The sequence below is a fragment of the Chiloscyllium punctatum genome, chromosome 29 (assembly GCF_047496795.1).
Source record: "Chiloscyllium punctatum isolate Juve2018m chromosome 29, sChiPun1.3, whole genome shotgun sequence".
Taxonomy (NCBI): domain Eukaryota; kingdom Metazoa; phylum Chordata; class Chondrichthyes; order Orectolobiformes; family Hemiscylliidae; genus Chiloscyllium; species Chiloscyllium punctatum.
Window position 1 is genome coordinate 40,221,049 of NC_092767.1, and position 18,313 is coordinate 40,239,361.

Sequence of the window (18,313 nt, forward strand, 5' to 3'; positions counted from 1 at the left end):
AATGCTGGCTTCCTGATTCTTGGCGTTTCCAGTTTCCACCTCACCTACCGACCTGTTTAATCTTGTGCTTCCCAGCCCCCTGCCACATTAGTATAAAACCTCCCCAACAGCAGTAGCAAAAACTCCTGAAAGGACATACGATCCCGTACGGTTCAGATGTAGATCGTCAATTTTCTTATAGTCCCACATTCCCCAGAACTGGTCACAAAATCCAACAAATCTGAAACCCGCCCTGCAGCACCATTCCTCAACTCACGTGTTCATCGTGCCATTTTTAAAAATTCATTTCTACGCTGGCAGTCACACAGCACCGGCAGAAATCCTGAGATTACTAGCTTTGTGGTCCTCCTCTTTAATTTCTATCCGAGCTCCCTGAATTCTCCCTGCAGGTCCTCATCTCGTTTTTGTTTTCGTCAGTGCCTGTATGCACCAAGACAACTGGCTGTTCACGATCCCCTTTTCGAATGCTCTTCAGCCGATGGGCGACATCCCTGGCCTGAGCACCTGGGAGGCAACATAACTCACCAGAATTGCTGACACTCCACAGTGAGTCCAACCACAGCTCCAGAGTGGCCACGCGGTCAAACAAGTGCTGCAGCTGGACACACTTCTTGCAAGTGTAAGTTTAGAAAACCTTTACAAGGATTTGCAAGGTTTGCCGTGCTTGGACATGAGAACGAAACTGAATAGGCTTCGTCAGATTCCCAGGAGCTTCAGGGCTTAGATATGACCTCACAGAAGCTTATAAAATCATGAGGAAGACAGACAGAGTAAATAGTCAGGGAGCACTTCTTCACAAGACACGCGAGTTCAAATCTACATAGTAAATGTTAAATGTGAGAGAGGAAAGATTTAAAAGGGATGTGAGGGACACATGTTTTTCACACAGAACCTTTGTGTGCGTGGAATGAATCGCCACATTTAGTGGCAGAGTCTGGTGCACTCACAACATTTCAAAGGCATCTGAATAGACAGGAAGACCTCGGAGAGAAAAGGCACAAATATTGGCAGAAATGTATGGATTAATTTCGGTTATCTATTCAGCAAGGGCAAGTTGGATTGCGGGATTTGTTTCCATGCTCGACAAGTCTGAGATGCTCCAGCCACCGGCACCGGTTTGAATACACCATTTGCAAAAAACCGCATGATGTTTGTTACTCAGTCAGCGAGCTTGGCTATTTTGTTTGGAGGGTGGATGAGCCTAACCGATCCAGAGATGATGGTTTTCCGGATATTTCCTGCCAATGACCATTCTTCTTGACACTTTCCCAAGTTCACCATCAAAGATTTTGGCTGAAGAAAAATACCTCACATATCGCATTACCCACTTTGCTCTCCAGCGAATCCAAAAACTGACAGCTCTTATCGGGGAACAGAATCAAAACTGAAAAGGCAGTACCATGATCAGACACACCGAAGCTGAAGTGCTGTCTGTGAGGCACTGTGAGTCGTCTCTGACATGAACTGCTCGCACAAATAACAGCGAGGCAATTCCAAACCTACTGGAGATTTAGTGTATTGCCAAGTCCCAGAAAGTGCTCAAGTATCATAAAACAAAACACAACAACGAACCATTAAAAGTGAACATTTCCAAGTATATCCGTGATTAAATTCGGCCATTCATGCGCCGGTGCCCCCATTTGATCGAGAGAGCCAATCACCTTTCTCCCTCACCTGGACAGTAATGAAGGAAATGAAAGCATAGCAACGTTTCACATCGCGATTGCCCACCTTTTCGCCACAACATCAAAAAACGGCGAACAGATTCAATGCAGGATCTTCTTTCGAAATAACGGTGAAATAACTATGTCTATTCACTTTCAGAGTAAACAGGGAACAACGCAAGTTGTCTGGAATATGAATAACCAACATAGACTACTTTGGTCCCAGATTCTACTGATGCACAGACTTTCACATGAAAAGGTACCTTGGGTGATTGCCCTACACCCAGAAATCTTCTGGCTGCCTTCTGTTTGCCCTGTCAGATTAAACTTGTGCTGCTCTAATCGAATTTGTAGTTCTTGCCATTTGTCCGTATTGCTACTAGGGATAGCTGGTCGTGGAAACTCGTGAATGCCACACAAATTCTTTGCCAAAATTGGATAGTCCCACAACGTGATTCGCAGTGCACAAACTTTGCAATGAGTATATGCCACACGGCAAGTTAAAACGCACGCTTCTATTTATTAAAGTAAGTTTCTAGGAACTGACAGCCAGATTCCTCCTTACACTCGGAATTATGACAACACATAAACCAACAGCCTCTCTCAGAGACAAGTGACCAATGCCCATCTTGTGCCGGACAAACGTAGTTGACAAGATTGCACGCAGGGACTGCACAGAAAACTATAGAGGAGAAGCAGACAGACGACTATCGAGCCGCATTCATGCAGTTCAGTTACCCTGTAAACCCCATGCACAGCTGTTCCTTGCAGGGACACACAGGGATCTGAGTGTCTCTGACTCCGGGACTTGGATCTCGGATTATATGACCGTCTGCAGCACTGGTTACTTCCTTGTGTGAGGTACCTCCCGATGGAACATATGTAACACAAGATAGTTTATTGAGAAATACATCCAAAATAGTACCCAAGAGACGTATTTCTGTTGTGTTTCTCGTCCTGTTCCGGAAATGACATCCAGCATTGCACTTATTGTGTGCTTCCTGACGGTTTGGTGCATGCTTCCGTGATCGCATTGTGTGCAGTAACCTTCGTTTTAGCTGCAATTACGTGTGTTTGAAACCCAGGATCACCGGCCTCTATTTTGTTTTCCTCTTCTCGTGCGCAATTGCAATACAGTAAACGATCAATTAATATTGGAAAATGACATACACAGGCGTGTGAAAAGCCCAGTTTCCGTGGCAATTATGCAATGGTTAGAGATTACTTTGATTCAGGAGATAAGGATGGAAAGTGTGTTTGGGTAGAGATGAGGAACATTGAGGAAAGAGGAAACCAGCCGGTGTGGCTGACAAGAACACTAACAGTAAACACAGTGTTAAAAAAAAGTAGAGGAAAAAAAACCGCCTGTGAATGATAAAAGAAGGCAAGAATTATGGGAGACATTCATTTCCCTTCTTCCTCTCCTGTTTGAATTGGAAGAAACTTTGAAGAAAAACAATCAAAAAGTCACATTTGCCCATCGAACAACGTGCGCTGTACCTTGGTCATTGATTACTGAAGATTAGAATACTTACAATGTGCAAACAGGCCCTTCGGCCCAGCAACTCCACACCGACCCGCCCGAGACCAAATGCATTCCTCTCCTTTAACCCCGTCAATTTAGCACGGCGATTTCAACTAACCGGTACATTTTTGGACCGTGGGACAAAACCAGAGCAAGCGCACGCAGCCACGGGGACAACGTGCAAACTCCACATATTAAGTTCCTTGAGGCGGGAATTGACGCTGACTCTGTGGCATTGTGAAACAGCAGCGCTCACGATGATGTCAGCGTGAGATGGGACTTATTTGCCTTCTTTAATTGGGAAAAATCTCTGTCATTGTGAGCATCTGTAAAGATCGGTTCCTTCGCCAGAAAAAGAAATGAATATGTCATTAAACTTTGTTTGTTTCATGTCCAAGAATACTCAGATCAACAGCTCCCTTGATTATCTCTGCTGGTCATGTTCGCAAAGAGATCTAGCAAATTGCCAAGTGTGATTTTCCTTTCAATGTATCATTTTGACTCAATTTGGCTGCAAATATCTTGTCCTAACTTTGTGCTTTTCTTCTTTTACATTGGTGTCTCGCACCTTACAAATGACAGCAAAGGTCTGAATGGAGATGGAAACATGTAACTCAAGTCAGCGGCAGCTTTCAATGAGATCACGGCTGATTTGGTCAATGCTCAGGGCGAGACGCTGTCTGTAGTCATGGCCGAGTGGTTAAGGTGATGGATTAGAAATCCATTGGGGTTTCCCCACGTAGGTTCGAATCCTGCTGACTCCGTTATGAAAGCTTACCTGCTGGAACTATTCAAAGTTCGGAAAGCCTGTTTTGCAAACCAGGCCTGTAATTTGATTAGACTTGAGAAACTCGAGTTCTTCATCAGAAATGCTCCACATTTAAAACATTATCTCTGTTTCTCTTTCCAGATACACTGCTCGACACATCGGGTTTCTGCAGTTGTTATTGAACGCCCTGAGCAGAAGTGCTGCTTTTCATTAGATTCCTTTCATCCCTTGTCCTCTGTTCTCTGACTCTGGTCATTGGCAACACTTCCTCCTTCTCGTCAGAGTGCTCATTCCCCACCGCCCCCTCTCCCATCATTACAAACGACCGCAGGAAATTGCCACTTAACCATCTTATTCCAAAGTGAAACTCACCAGCCTAGGAACTCTCTCCACCAAACGGGACTTCTCATCCCTGGACATGGTGCAAGCCAGAGGATTGTGAAGAGTTACTGTGAAAATATTGTCAGTTGGCAGGTGGAAAAATGTTTAGGAAGCAAACCATATAATTTAGGCTCCAGCTTTGGAAATCTTGAGAAACCCTTTGGGAAATGGAATCATAGGAGATTGAAGAAGTGTAAATTGTCAGTCCGAGTAGAGGAAGGGACATTGACTCTGATATTCTCGGCACAGGAACTGATCTGAGACATTGAAAGAATTCTCGCTCCGGTACACGAGGAATACAAACTTCATCTGGACTGTGGGACAATGAAAAAGTCTGGAACACTCAAGACAATATCCAAATATTGACTGAGATCACTACAGTACGAGTACTATAGATGGGTCAGTTTTTGTCCACTGTGTGCGGGAGGGCTTCCTGACACAGTATGTAGACATGCCTTCAAGGGAAGTAGCCACTTTCGATTTAGTACTGGGTAACGAGCCTGGCCAGGTTTTAGATTTGGAAGTAGGTGAGCACTGTGGAGACAGCGATCACAATTCTCTCAGGTTTACTTTCGTGATGGAAAGGGATAGGTGTACTCCACGGAGCAAGAGTTTCAGCTGGTGGAAGGGAAATCACGATGCAATGAGGTAAGACTTGTGAATCGTAGAGTGGGGTAGGAAACTGTAGGGGGTGAGCACATTAAAAATGTGGGGCTTATTCAAGGAAAAGCTCCTGTGTGTCCTAGATAAGTATGTACCTGTCAGGCAGGGAGTAAGATATAGAACGTGTGAGCCGTGCTTTACGAAGGAAGTGGAAACCCCGGTCAAGAAGAACAAGAATTCTTCTGTTAGGACAAAACGTGAAAACTCAGTTCGAGCGCTCGAGGCTTCCAACGATATCAGGAAAGACCTAAAAAGAGAGCCGAGAAGAATCAGGAGGAGACATGAGAATTTGTTGGCAGATAGGATCAGGGTTAACCCTAAGGCTTTCCATAGGTATGTGAGCACTAAAAGAATGACGAGAGTTAAATTTGGGACAATCAAGGATAATAGTGGGAAGTCGTATGTGGAGTCAGTGGAGATAGAGGAAGCACGAAATAAATATTTTTCGACAGAGTTCGCTATAGATAATGAAAATGTTGGCGAGGAAGATAGAGAGATACTTGCGTCTAGACTAGAAGAGATTGAGGTTCACATGGAAGAGATATTAGAAATACTGCAGAGTGTGAAAATAGATAAGTCAGCTGGGCTGGACGGGATCTATCTGATGTTGTTCAGCAAATGCACGACAGGAAGGTACAAATCAAGCTGATGCTAACAACGGCTCGTTTTGAGCCGCTAATTTGCAGTGAAGTGGCGGCGCCAATAAAAGGTGTCACGCAGCTCGTCTAATTCCACATCCTGAGCTCGAAATGACCAGATGTCTCTCGCTGCGTTTCGGCAGGGTCTTGCTTAGACGACACCATGACACGTTTTCACTGGAGTGGATCATGAAATCGCGTCGGGACTGCGAATAAAACGGTGGAAACTTCCAGCACAGACGGAGGCGACCCTGAAGCAGACAGCTGAGGACAAATGTTTCTCCTTTGCCAGTGAAAGGCACTGCTTCACAAATTGGAAACTTCGAAGTGAAGCAGTGTTGGTGATTCTCTTCACTGCTTGTTCACCTTTTTAATTCTGATTCCGTGAAAGTCCATGGCATTACATATCGACATTCTGCCAGCGGTGAGCGTGTCTCTTGAGCCAGTGGCGTAATGGATAACGCGTCTGACTTCGGATCAGAAGATTGTAGGTTCGAGTCCTATTTGGCTCGAGGGGAATGTTTGAATTTAACCGTGCCCCACGTTGACGCTCCCCTGTGAAGCCCTGCTGGGACGTCGCTTCTGTGCTTCCACATTTGAAACTTGCATTTGTCCTGTTATCCATTTCAAATTCCAGCCCTGTTATCCATTTCAAATTCCAGCTCACCACAACGGAGCCCTCTGTCGCTTTGGGGGTATCTTTCTGTGTGTCTCCCTTTGTGGGTGAAAATGAGCAGAAGTTCCTCAAAAGAGTTACAAGTCGCTGTGCAAAGGTCACACATCTGCCTCATTATTGTGCCATTTAAGAACACAGGATAAAGTCGTTGACATTGACTCTCAGCACCGTGGCCCGGATCGTATTCCCGCTCATGGAATGGTTGTATTGTTCAGCTAACATATCGGTGTACCAGTACTTCTGCAGATTTTCCGAAGCTAGCAGGTCATTGGTTTTGTCCAAAACATTATGAATGTTAACATAATACGAATAGCTGCAGTTGCTGGAAATCTGAGCCAAAAACAAAAATTGTTTGCGGAACGCAGAAAGACTGGCAACAGAAACATCGACTTTCCTGCTCCTCGGATGCTGCTGTGCTTTTCCAGCATTTTCTGATCTAAAATCAGGTTTCCAGCATCTGCAGTCCTCACTTTTGCCTAGTTCCTTCAGTGTCGCTGGTTCCCAATTCAAGAACTCCATCTCTAGCGGTTTCATGTCTGTACCTCCATGCTGTCGAGTTGAAGAGTGAAGAAAAGTAACTCACCCCCTCCATCTCTGGGGTAATTAGGCGCTGAAAGTGAATCGTGTCACATTGAAGTATATCTACAAGCGACTTAATCTCTGTCTTTTATTGGGAACCATCTCTTTCATTGTAATCATCAGGAAAGACAATTTCGTTCACTAAAAAAAGAAATGAATATGTCACTAACCTTTGTTTGTTTCATGTCCAAGAATACTCAGATCAATAGCTTCCTTGATTACCTCTGCTGGTCATGTTCGCAAAGAGGTCTAGCAAATTGCCAAGTGCGATTTTACTTTCAATAAATAATTTTCAATCAATTTTGCTGCAAATATCTTTTCCTAACTTTGTGCTTTTCTTCTTTTACATTGGTGTCTCGCACCTTACAAATGACAGCAAAGGTATGAATGGAGATGGAAGCATTTAACTCATCAAGTCAGCGGCAGCTTTCAATGATATATCGGCTGATTTGGTCACTGCTCAACATTGCAGCTTTGTCTGTAGTCATGGCTGCGTGGTTTAGCTAAATGATTAGAAGTTTTTTTGGGTTTCCCCACGTAGGTTCATGTCCTGCTGACGTACGTTATGAATGCTTTCCCGCTGGAACAATTTCTACTCGATGTTCAGAACGCTTATCTTGCAAACCACACCGGTAATTTGATTAGACTTGGGAAACTCGAGTTCTTCATCAGAAATGTTCTGTATTTAAAGCATTATCTCTACGAATGACGAGAGTTAAATTGGGGACAATCAAGGATAATAGTGGGAAGTTTTGTGTGGAGTCAGAGGAGATAGGGGAAGCACTAAATTAATATTTTTCGACAGTGTTCGCTATAGAAAATGAAAACGTTGGCGAGGAAGATACAGAGATACTTGCGTCTAGTGTGGTAGAGATTGAGGTTCACAAGGATTAGGTAATAGAAATACTGAAGATTGTGAAAACAGACAAGTCCCCTGGGCCGGATGGGATCTGTCCTAGGATCCTTCTGGGAAGCAAATTAAGAGATTGATGAGCCTTTGGAATTGATCGTCAAATCATCGTTGTCTACAGGAATAGAGCCCGTGGAATGGGGCATAGCATATGTTGTTCTCTTGTGCAAAAAGTTTCGTAGAGACAACCCTGGTAATTACAGACTAGTGAATTCACTGCAGTTGTTGGTAACGGGTTGGAAAAGGTTATTATAGATAGGATTTATGACCATCTCGAAAAGAATAATCTGATCAGGGACAGTCAGCACAGTTTTGTGATGGTTAGGCCTTGCCTAACGAATCTCGTTGACTTTTTTGACAAAGTGACCAAACAGGTAGGTGACTGTAATCCCGTTGATGTGGTGTATATGGGTTTCAGCAAGTTGTTCGATAAGTTTCCCCACAATAGGCTATTATACAAAATGCGGAGGAATGGAATTATGGGAGAGATTCCAGCTTTGATCAATAATTGGCTCGCCAATAGAAAACAGTGTTGTAGTTGATGGAACATGTTCTTCTTGGTGTTCTGGTCCTGGCGCCGTTTCACAAGGGTTGGTGTTAGGTCCACTGCTGTTACATGAGATCTAACCTTGCCAATCAGTCTCCCATGGGGAACATTATTGAACGCCTTACTGAAGACCGTATGGATCACATTTACTGCTCTGCCCTCATCAATCTTCTTTGTTACTTCTTCAAAAAACTCACTCAAGTTTGTGAGTCATGATTTTCCACGCACAAAGCCATGTTAACAATCCTGAATCAGTCCTTGCCTTTCCAAATACATGTACATTCTGTTCCTCAGGATTCTCTCCAACAATTGGAGTATTCTTGGCAGATGCAGTTTCATGTAGGGAGTGCGAGGTCATATACTTTGCTGGGAAGAATCAAAAGACACACTAGTGTTAAAATCGATAGAAACGTAAAAGTGCGGTGCAGAGGAGTCTCAGTGTTCTTATACATGAAACGAACAAAGGTTAATCACATATTTATTTCTTGCTGGCAAAACAAAGCCTTTTCTGATGCACACAATTAAAGAGATGGTTTCCAAGAAAATAGGAAAATTAAGTCACCAGTACAGTAATCAATTACCAAGATATCCCTCGTGATGTTTTATGGGACACGTGGGATTTTTTTTTGATTTTGGTTCTCCAAACGATTTTACAATAGAACCGAGAGTTTTAGATGGGAAGTGAAGATCACGCATGACTACTGCCATTTTTGTCACTCACACGCATTTTTCCCCCTTGTACGATTTATTTCGCTTTGTGGTTACTGCGAGTGGGCTTGTAAACTACACATGCTAGTGAGTCCATTCCTCACTGTTCCTCAACTCCAGGCAAACAGACTTTACATCCTTATTTCCTGAATCAAGGTAATTCTCTAACCATTGCATAAATGTCATTAAAACTTCGGTATCTCACACGCCTCTGTATATCATCTTTCAATGTCAATTGATCTTTTACTGTCTTGCAGTTGTGCATAAGAAGAGAATAATGGAATGGAGAATGGTGGACCTACGCTTCATACACCCATTATTGAAGCGAAAATGCAGATTTCTGCCTATAAAACGATCGTGGAACCATGTGCCGAACCCTCAGGAAACACAGAATAAATGCAGTGCCACAGGGCATGTCAAGGACAGCACCAGAAGGACAACAGAAATGCTGCTCTAAGCTCCTATTTTGGATGTATTTCTCAATGAGCAATAGAGTGTGACATGTGTTCCATCAGGGGTTACCTCACACAAGGAAGTAACCAGTGCTGCAGACTGTCATATCATCCGAATTCCAAGTCCTGGAATCAGAGACATTCAATATTCTGTGCATAACTGCAAGGAACAGCTGTCCAAGACGTTTTTACAGTCCAGATGAAATTATGAATGCAGCTCTCTAGTTGTCAGCCTCTTTCTCCTATGTCGTGTTTCGTGCAGTTCATGCGTGGAATCTCGTCAACCACGTTTGAACTGCACATGATGGGGTATTGGGCCTTGTTTTCTCGTGAGTTGTTGTCTGAGTGAGGCCGTCGGTTTCTGTGCTGTTATATGTCCGAGTGTTCGGAGGAATCTGGAAATCATTTTCCAGAATTTGTTTTTAACACAGGGAAGCATGATTTAAAAATTACCTCATAGCAAATCCACGTTGCGAACTTTGTATGCCATGCATTTGCGAATGAAGGTGGGTGGATATTGGTTCTTGGCAAAGAATTTGTGTGGGCGTCAGTCCAGCAGTCCCTAGTAGCAATACGTACAAACGGCAGGGGCCACACATCCGGCTAGAATAGCACAACAATAATAGGACAGGGCAAGCAGAAGACAGGTAGACAATTCATGGAAGCAGGGCACTCATCCACGGATTCCATCCGTTGGACCCAATCTGCAATCCCAACAAACGGCAGCAGCAGGAATGAAACCAAATGAATTCGTACCAAAACATGAGAGCAGCGCTTCACAGGAACCTCTGCAGCACTGAGAAAGGGACGAAAAGTCTGCAAACCATCTTCCTAGCGTCACCGAACTTTTCAACAAGAACTCCAGAAGCATCCGAACTTCTCATCTTTCTGCTCCAAAACACTCCGCTTTTCCACAACAGAGAATTGCACACTCAACTACCGCGTGTAAGATGAGAATTGCAGTCCCTACACGACCAAGGGCGGCAATAAGAGCGAGGGGAAACAGCTGCCACTGTCATTCCACAGCTACAAACGTTTTTTTTGGAAGGTACATTATCGTATGAATGTCGGGACAGCAGTAGAATATGGGAAATAAACAGCCTGCGCTGTGTATTCATATTCTGGACAATGTGAGTTGTTCACAGTTTTCCCTGAAAGTGAGTGGACGTCGTTATTTCACCGCTGTTGTGAAGCCAGATCCTGCACTGAATCTGCTCCCTCGTTTTTTGTTGTTGTGGCTAAAAGGTGGGCAATCGCAACATGAAACTTTGTTATATTTCTCTCATTTCCTTCATTACTGTCCTGGTGATGGAGGCTGGAGATTGGCTCGCTCGATCAGATGGAGGCACCAGCGCATTGTTGACCTAATTTAATCGAGAATATAATTGGTCATATTCACTTTGCATGGTACATTTTTCTGTTTTGTTTAATTTTACTTGAGCACTTTCTGTTACTCGGCAATGCACTAAACCTCCAGAATGTTGGGAAGCTCCTTTTGGAATTGCTTCGGTGTTATTTGTGTGAGCAGCTCTTGACATTCACGTCTCGCACTGCCCCACAGACAGAAGTAATGAGTTTGCGTGTTTGATAATGACTCTGCCTTTTGAGTTTTGCACCTGGTCCACGTTAAGACCTGTCAGTTTTTGGATTCACTGGAGAGTTAAGGGGATAACACGATTTGTGAGGTTTTTTTTTAGTCAACGAAATTATTTGATGGAGAACTTGGGAATGTATCAAGGAGAATGGTCATTGTCTGTAAATGTCTGGAAAACATTCCTCTCTGTGTCATTTCAAAATATTACGCCTCAAGAAAAAAATAAAATTCAAACACGCTGACTAAGTAACACACAGCATGCGTTTTTGCAAGTGGTCTATTCAATCTGTTGTCAGGTACTGGAGTGTCACAGAATTACCGAGCATGGAAGCAAACCTTCCTATCCACCTTGCACCTGTTGAACAGATGACCGTAACTAATCTAAACATATTTGCCAATATTTGTCCCTTATTTCTCCGAACAATTCCTGTCTGCATACCCATTTAGATGCCTTTGAAGTGTTGTGAGTGCACCAAACTCTGCCGCTAAATGTGGCAATTTATTCCACACGCACAAAAATGTCTGTATTAAATACAAGTGTCGCTCACGTCCCTTTAAAATTGTATGGCTCTCACATTAAACCTATGCTATCTCACTGTAAACTCATGTGACTTCTGAAAAAGTGTAGATTGACTATGTTCTCTGTTCGTCTACCTCATGATTTTTTAAACTTTTCCAAGAACATCCCTCAGGCCTGAAGCTCCGGGGAAAACTGTCGAAGAATGTTCAGCTTCTCAATAATGTCCACACCGTGCAAACCTTTCAAATCGTAGTAATTTTTTTTTAAATTATGCTAAGGTATGTATAGAAAGTGCCAGGGGAAATTGCCTGAAATGAAGCGATGCTGAAACATTAGTCTTGACAGGTTTGGCGCTTAGTTATCGTCAGGGAGCGTCGCCGAGTGGTTTAATGTAGGTAAAAGCAATAAATGCAAATGCTGGAGACCAGATTCAGGATTAGTGGTGCTGAAGAGCGCAGCAGTACAGGCAGCATCCGAGGAGCAGTAAAATCGACGTTTCGGGCGAAACCCTGTATTCCTGATGAAGGGCTTTTGCCTGAAACGTCGAGTTTACTGCTCCTCGGATGCTGCCAGAACTGCTCTGCTCTTCCAGCACCATTAATCCAGAGAGGTTTAATGTGCTGCGTTTAGGATCCAGTCTCTATTGCGTCTTGGGTTTGAAACCCAACTTTGCAATAGAACAACTGCAGGCAGCTTTTTATGACAGAGCTACACAGGTCCTGATATTGCTTTATGGGTGTGTTTGTTACTCCTCGGGTCTCTCACCCTCTCTGCGATAAACACGGGAACATGAGCAACTGATTCTTAAAATAATGAGAACTACTGCTGTCCACATCCTCTCGATCACTGTGCGTTTGGATGTGTACACGCATAATTTTGCTGCCAGTTGCTGTGTCTGAAATGGTCAGTGCATTTGGCTGAAATGTTGGTTGTCCAAGCCCAAAAAGAGCACAGGGCATCAAATATTTCACATCAAGTATTGAGATCGACCATGTGCTGACAATACAACCCCGAGAACTCATCCATGATTGACCCTGAGTCCGCAATGAGTGAGACGGTCACGTGCAGCAAAATGTGACCCCACTCGATACAAGCCCCTGCTGCCAACAGAAAGGGGCCCCTGCAGTTTCAATCAGCGGCTTCCTGCCCACCCCTGGGACACAGCTCATGGAAACTCCTTCCTCGGGAATGGTTGTTACCGTATGAAAGAGTAAAAAATTCTAATTCAAATTGGAAATGTCTTCAGAAGATTGCTCCTGTTTTTAAAACATTTTATGATCAGAATTCCTTTCTCGAATATTAGAAGTGGTAAACTTTGTAGGCAGGTAGAACAAAGAAGGTGTTGATTGTGAGGACTCTGTATCTTCAGCAGATGGGATTCCCTACACTCTAATCAGAAATGATTTGGTTTCCCAAGGTATTTTCCCGACTGATTTGCAGTCTGCCAGAGTGTCTGGGAATCACTTCGGTGACCTAAGGATCAGGGTCAAAATATGAAAATATTAACAGAGAATCGAAAATCCCGGGGCAAGGCCTAAATGGATTGTAATGGTCTGAAGGAATAAATCTGAGAATTGAAAGACTTCGATAATGTTACTTGCAATGGGGAGGAGTGAACGAGATTTTTGAAAATTGCCATATCAGCTGAATTAAACTCAGTATGAAATGATAAATTAACCAACACCAATCCTGTCCTGGTACGCTCAGTCGGTAGAGTTTGAGACCTTTTATCTCAATGGTGTGGGTCGAGACCCACGCAGGGCGCTGCTGTTTGTTAATAGGTTTGCCCCTCTCCTTTAATGTTGCAAGAGCGAATTCGCTCGCTGAGGCAGGTTTTGTTGACATATGTTTTTCTCCGTTTTGATCATCTCTTGGTTTCTGAGTGAAAACTGTCTCCACTGTACTGCAGGTGCAAGAGACAAGGTTATCAGTTCAGCCGAATATGCTATCAACTATGTCCATTCCACAACGTGAGGTTCCATTCCAAACGTGCCCCAACCAAAATGTCCAGAGACGTCGAATGCGAATGGCCACATGACAGTGACAGCTGCATGTCAAATGGTGCTGCAATAGAATTAACTGAATGAGAATGCCCAGATGGAAACCGAATGGAACTCTCCCTGAAATTTTCCCAATTCTCACGGTAAATGATGCTGTTGTGTACCCACATGTGTTTACGTAATGAACAGCTTATTGTCAGTAACAGGAGTGGGGGTGATGCAGGATAGTGAGGTTTCTGTGTGGGTGAGAAGTGATTTGTTCGAAGAGAGAATTCAAACGTCCACAGAGCAGACATAGCTGATTGGTCCACGATCAGACTTTTCCCTTCTGTTTCAGTACCAACAAAAGAAATTGCAGGAAAATCTCAGCAGGTCTGGTAGAATCTTGGAATGGAAAACCGAGTTAAGTCTTCAAGACCAGTGACACTTATTATTCCATGTCCATTTCCGTCTACCTATTTTATTGAATATCTCCTGACTCTCAATTTTATACTCAGTTTCTATTTTATTACTCCGTCTCCAAACATTCTCCCAGTCTCAAAATTTAATAGCAGAACTGTTCCATCTCTCACCTCGCCGAGTTATGAGAGGAGGACTTCGAAATGCACGATTAACTCTGTTTCTATTTCCTTATATACTGGATGGTCAGAGGCCAGAAGGCATCGGAGGACAGTTAGAGCTTTCAGCCCATCTGGTTTGCCCGCCATTCGGTGATGACTCATATCGTTCCCAAACCAATTTTCAGCCTTCTATCTGTGACTCTTATCTCCCCTGAATGTAGGATCCAGTCTTTTTCCCAGAGTGCGAATGAAACTGTCCCAACCGTCTCCACATCTGCTGGCAGCAGTTACACCGTATCTGTGTGTGATCGAGCTCAATTTCTGTCCCACATAGCAAACACGTCTGTTCTGAGCAATGCAATCCCCGCTGCATGACAGATCGATCGGGTCTCTGACCCCACGGTTTTTCTGCGAGGCAGGAGTGAGCTGCTTCACCACCCACGGCAAGGACCGGTGCTTCAAAATGTGGGGACAAAGAATAATAGGCACAAGAGTTTGTACAGGTTAGGTCGAAAGGGTTATTGTCAACTTCAGTAGACTCCCTGCTTCAGAGTCTGGGTTTGAATCGCCCAGGCCTGGATAAAATTCCAAGTCAGGAAATGAAGAGTTATTTCTCTTCTTGTGGCTACTCTGAATGAAAACCATTTTCTGCTTCAACAGAGAGCACAGACCCGGTTCTGCCAGAAGGAATCCAGTGATTGATTGCATCCAACTGGAATCATAGAGTCATAGACATGTACTGCAGGGAAACAGACCCTTCGTTCAAACCTGTCCATGCTGACCGGAAATCCCAACCCAATTTGGTCCCTCTTGACAGCACACGGCCCATATCCCTCCAAACCCTTCCTACTCATATACAATCTCAAATTCCTCTTAAATGTTGCAATTGTAGGAGCCTACACCACATCCTCTGGCAGCCATGGCAGCACATACACGAATAAATTGTCACTGCAAATCTTCTCTAAGGATCTCGCCTTTCTGAGCTGAAACTATCTCGCTCTTCATTCAATGTCGCTATGTCTAATTCTTGGAACTCCCTCCCTATCGACATCATGGCTGTATCACTGTGTTGAGCACTTCGAGGACGAAGTAAAGTAACTTACCATCTCAATCTCTTGAGTAATTATGGTTGGGCAGTGAAGCCTATCCCAAAGAGTGACGTGCATTCTCCAGAATTTCGTTTGAAAAAACTGCAGTTTCCAAGTGGACATCCGAAAGTGGTCCAGAACAAAGTAAAGTTTCGAAGGGAAAGTAGGATAAACTGAAAGTCAATGATGACTGAGATGAATGGCGCAGAAAGTGAGTGAGGAGCTGTTGGTACAAGGATCAATGTCAGTGCTAATGGTTTAGCCCTTACTGCCCACTGTTAACACCAACTCACACACCACTCCTGGTAAATTCACCACAATTACCCTGGTCTCTTGGTATGAGTTTCCCTCTGTGCACATTCAGGCTGTAAATCGGCCCCGAGAGGATGAACGCATACTGTTTATCCTGTCAGGTTAAAGAGGTGAAGGTATCAGTTTGAAATCAAAGCAAGAAGAGATTGCCTCTTCCTGTACATTTTCAGTTGACATTCACCAACTGTGAACTTCTTTCCAGCACAAGCGGACGTTGATATAAATTCTCATCGAGCAGCTTTATTACAGAAAGGCAGTCCGATTAACTGTGATCAAATACTTCATTAAATGCCCTTATTGATTTGAAGAACCGTGTCTGTGGTTTCGTCAGTTAAAGCATATGGTAATAACCAGACGTTAATGCTGTCAAATGCTGTCAAATGTTCTGTACATTGAAAGTTCATTATTTTAACTTCTTGTAAAAGCCGTATTGTTTATCCAACATCGCGAAAGTGACGGCTCAGCATGCTTCTTGTGTTTGAGCTCAGACCGTTATTATTTCGTGCTACCAAGCCCTACCTCCTGATGTGGACCCATTAGTCTATGTTCTATCCTCCTAATTCAACGCAGAGTTCTTTTTACTCTGTTCGACAAGGATTTGTCTATCTCTTCCACTATTATTCTCCATCCGTCTTTTCAATTTTTTTGTGAATAATGAAGAGATGCAGGAGACACTGTAGACTTGCAGGACAATGTTGTAGTAAAAACTCGTCCAATGAGACAATGGCTCTCATTGTCTGCTGTCACCATTCATTGATATTCGGCAAACGGCAATGGCATCATAGAAATCCTATAATTGGAGTGAAACTGCTTTTTTTTCTGGTCTATTATGAATACTATTTTGAATTGTAAAAGCTCATAACGTTTTGAGTGAACAAATGTCACCTGATCTCACACCTAAGTAACACAGACATTACTTGGAGACTGTGAGCCCAGTTCTACACACTCTGGCCGGGGGGGTTGGGGGGGGCGTTTAAAGCCACGGAACAGCCTCCGATTTTAACACTTTTCCAAGAGTAGAAATGAAAAATGAGGGATATTGACAGGCAGAGAGTGGGAGAATGAAGAAGAGAGTGAGATGGTACAGAGAGACAAAGGGAGACAAACAGAAATTCTCCATTCACCATGGCGGTTCATCGATATAAAGGAGAAGAAAAAGGTAATGTTGGCCAGCCTTTCACCAACTAAGGGCAACAGCAACAGCATTACAGCCGATAAAGGAATTTTGCATTTTTACAGATGACGTTTGTCAGCTAATGAGAGATTCTGGTAAGTCTGCTGTTTTGCGAAGTGAAATTGACAATTACCCAGGCAATAAAACAATAAAAATCAGAAGTAGCCTGAATCTGTGATATGAAACATTAAATCTCTTTGTCTCCACAGATGCTGTCAGGCCTGCAGAGTTTCTCTGTAAATTCCTGTTGTTGATTCAGATTTCCAGGATTCACACTTCTTTGTTTTATGCTCGTCTGAATCCTGTTTGTGAAAATACCGGATAAATTGCCAGTTCCATACAAATTCCCTGCTTTGGGAAGGTTGTCAACAACATAAACGGTCAGAGGAAATCCCCCATTGCTACAGCAGTGAGACCACTGAGTCCTTAACAGTAGACTTCCACGGAAAGTGAAATATGGCGCTGTATGTTTTCTCAATGAATCCACTTTTATTTTTTTTCATTTGTGATCATTTTAGCTGCACATTCAGTTTATTTCTTTCTTCCATTTCTATCAGCTTGGAAAAGGCCTTTCTGCCCATCTGCAGTGCGGGTCATTGGACATTCATCTTTTCGAGTCCAGGAGCTACTATTTCTTGGAGGACCTTCTGCACTGCATCTCGGGTGGGGAGGGTGCGAGGCTTTACCACTATATTCACCTGTCTATAGATATCGGAGAAGGGTCTATCTATTCCACACCACCAGGCTTCCTCATCGCTCTTCTGAATCTTGGTTATTATTACCCTTGCCATGGCACCTCCTTCTTTGATAACAGGAAACCGATATCCCGCGTCAGGCGTACCTGTCGCCATGATGGATACTACTCAGTGCCAGTAACTGGGTACACAAGGATCTCTGTGTAAATATTTATTGCCTTATTTATAGTCGTCCTGGTTACCAAACGGGCATGGGTGGCATGTAAAGGTCAACTTAACATCCTTGGTTAAGATTACCGTCTGCTGTTGTATCCCAGACACCCCTGCCTTCACGACTCGTCCTGCCATGTAGCCCCATATTTCTATGAGTCTTCTAATCATTACTTACACTTATTTGGATCCGGTGTTGTCCGATGTCTCCTCAAGGTCAACTACACGTTTGAAACGGCTGGCGTGTATCAACGTGGCTTGTTCGGCGATCTTAACAGCTGCCTGTGTTGTAGGGAGCCCTTGGAACGGTCCCAGCCAGCTCTTCGCCTTCATGCTTTTGCTCCTGAAGTCTTTCAACACTATCCAGGCTTCAGGTTCTAGATTGTGCATCTTCCCTTCTGCTGATTGGGATCGTGCTGCCCTTCTTTTGATTCTGTATTTGAGACAGAAGTGTGGTGAGATTTATACCGTAACATAATATCTCGTCCTCACAGTGGTCTGTTATCTTTTTTACAATCGGTCTTGGCCAATTCCTGTATTGGGCCACCTTCCAAACAAAATCTCAAACATACTAATATTTACTCTTCCTCTCCTTCATATATATTAGCACAATTGGAAATGCCTTTGTCCATGTCACCTCTACTTCCT

At 43.6% G+C, this 18,313-nt stretch overlaps 2 non-coding genes across 2 annotated transcripts; both read left to right on the forward strand.

Moving 5' to 3' along the window:
• The first annotated feature begins 3,871 nt into the window (after positions 1–3,871).
• Positions 3,872–3,953, forward strand: trnas-aga (transfer RNA serine (anticodon AGA)). Its single transcript has one exon. It is a non-coding gene; the product is annotated as a tRNA-Ser (tRNA).
• A 2,126-nt stretch (positions 3,954–6,079) lies between these two features.
• Positions 6,080–6,152, forward strand: trnar-ucg (transfer RNA arginine (anticodon UCG)). The gene has a single exon. It is a non-coding gene; the product is annotated as a tRNA-Arg (tRNA).
• The last annotated feature ends 12,161 nt before the right edge of the window (positions 6,153–18,313 follow it).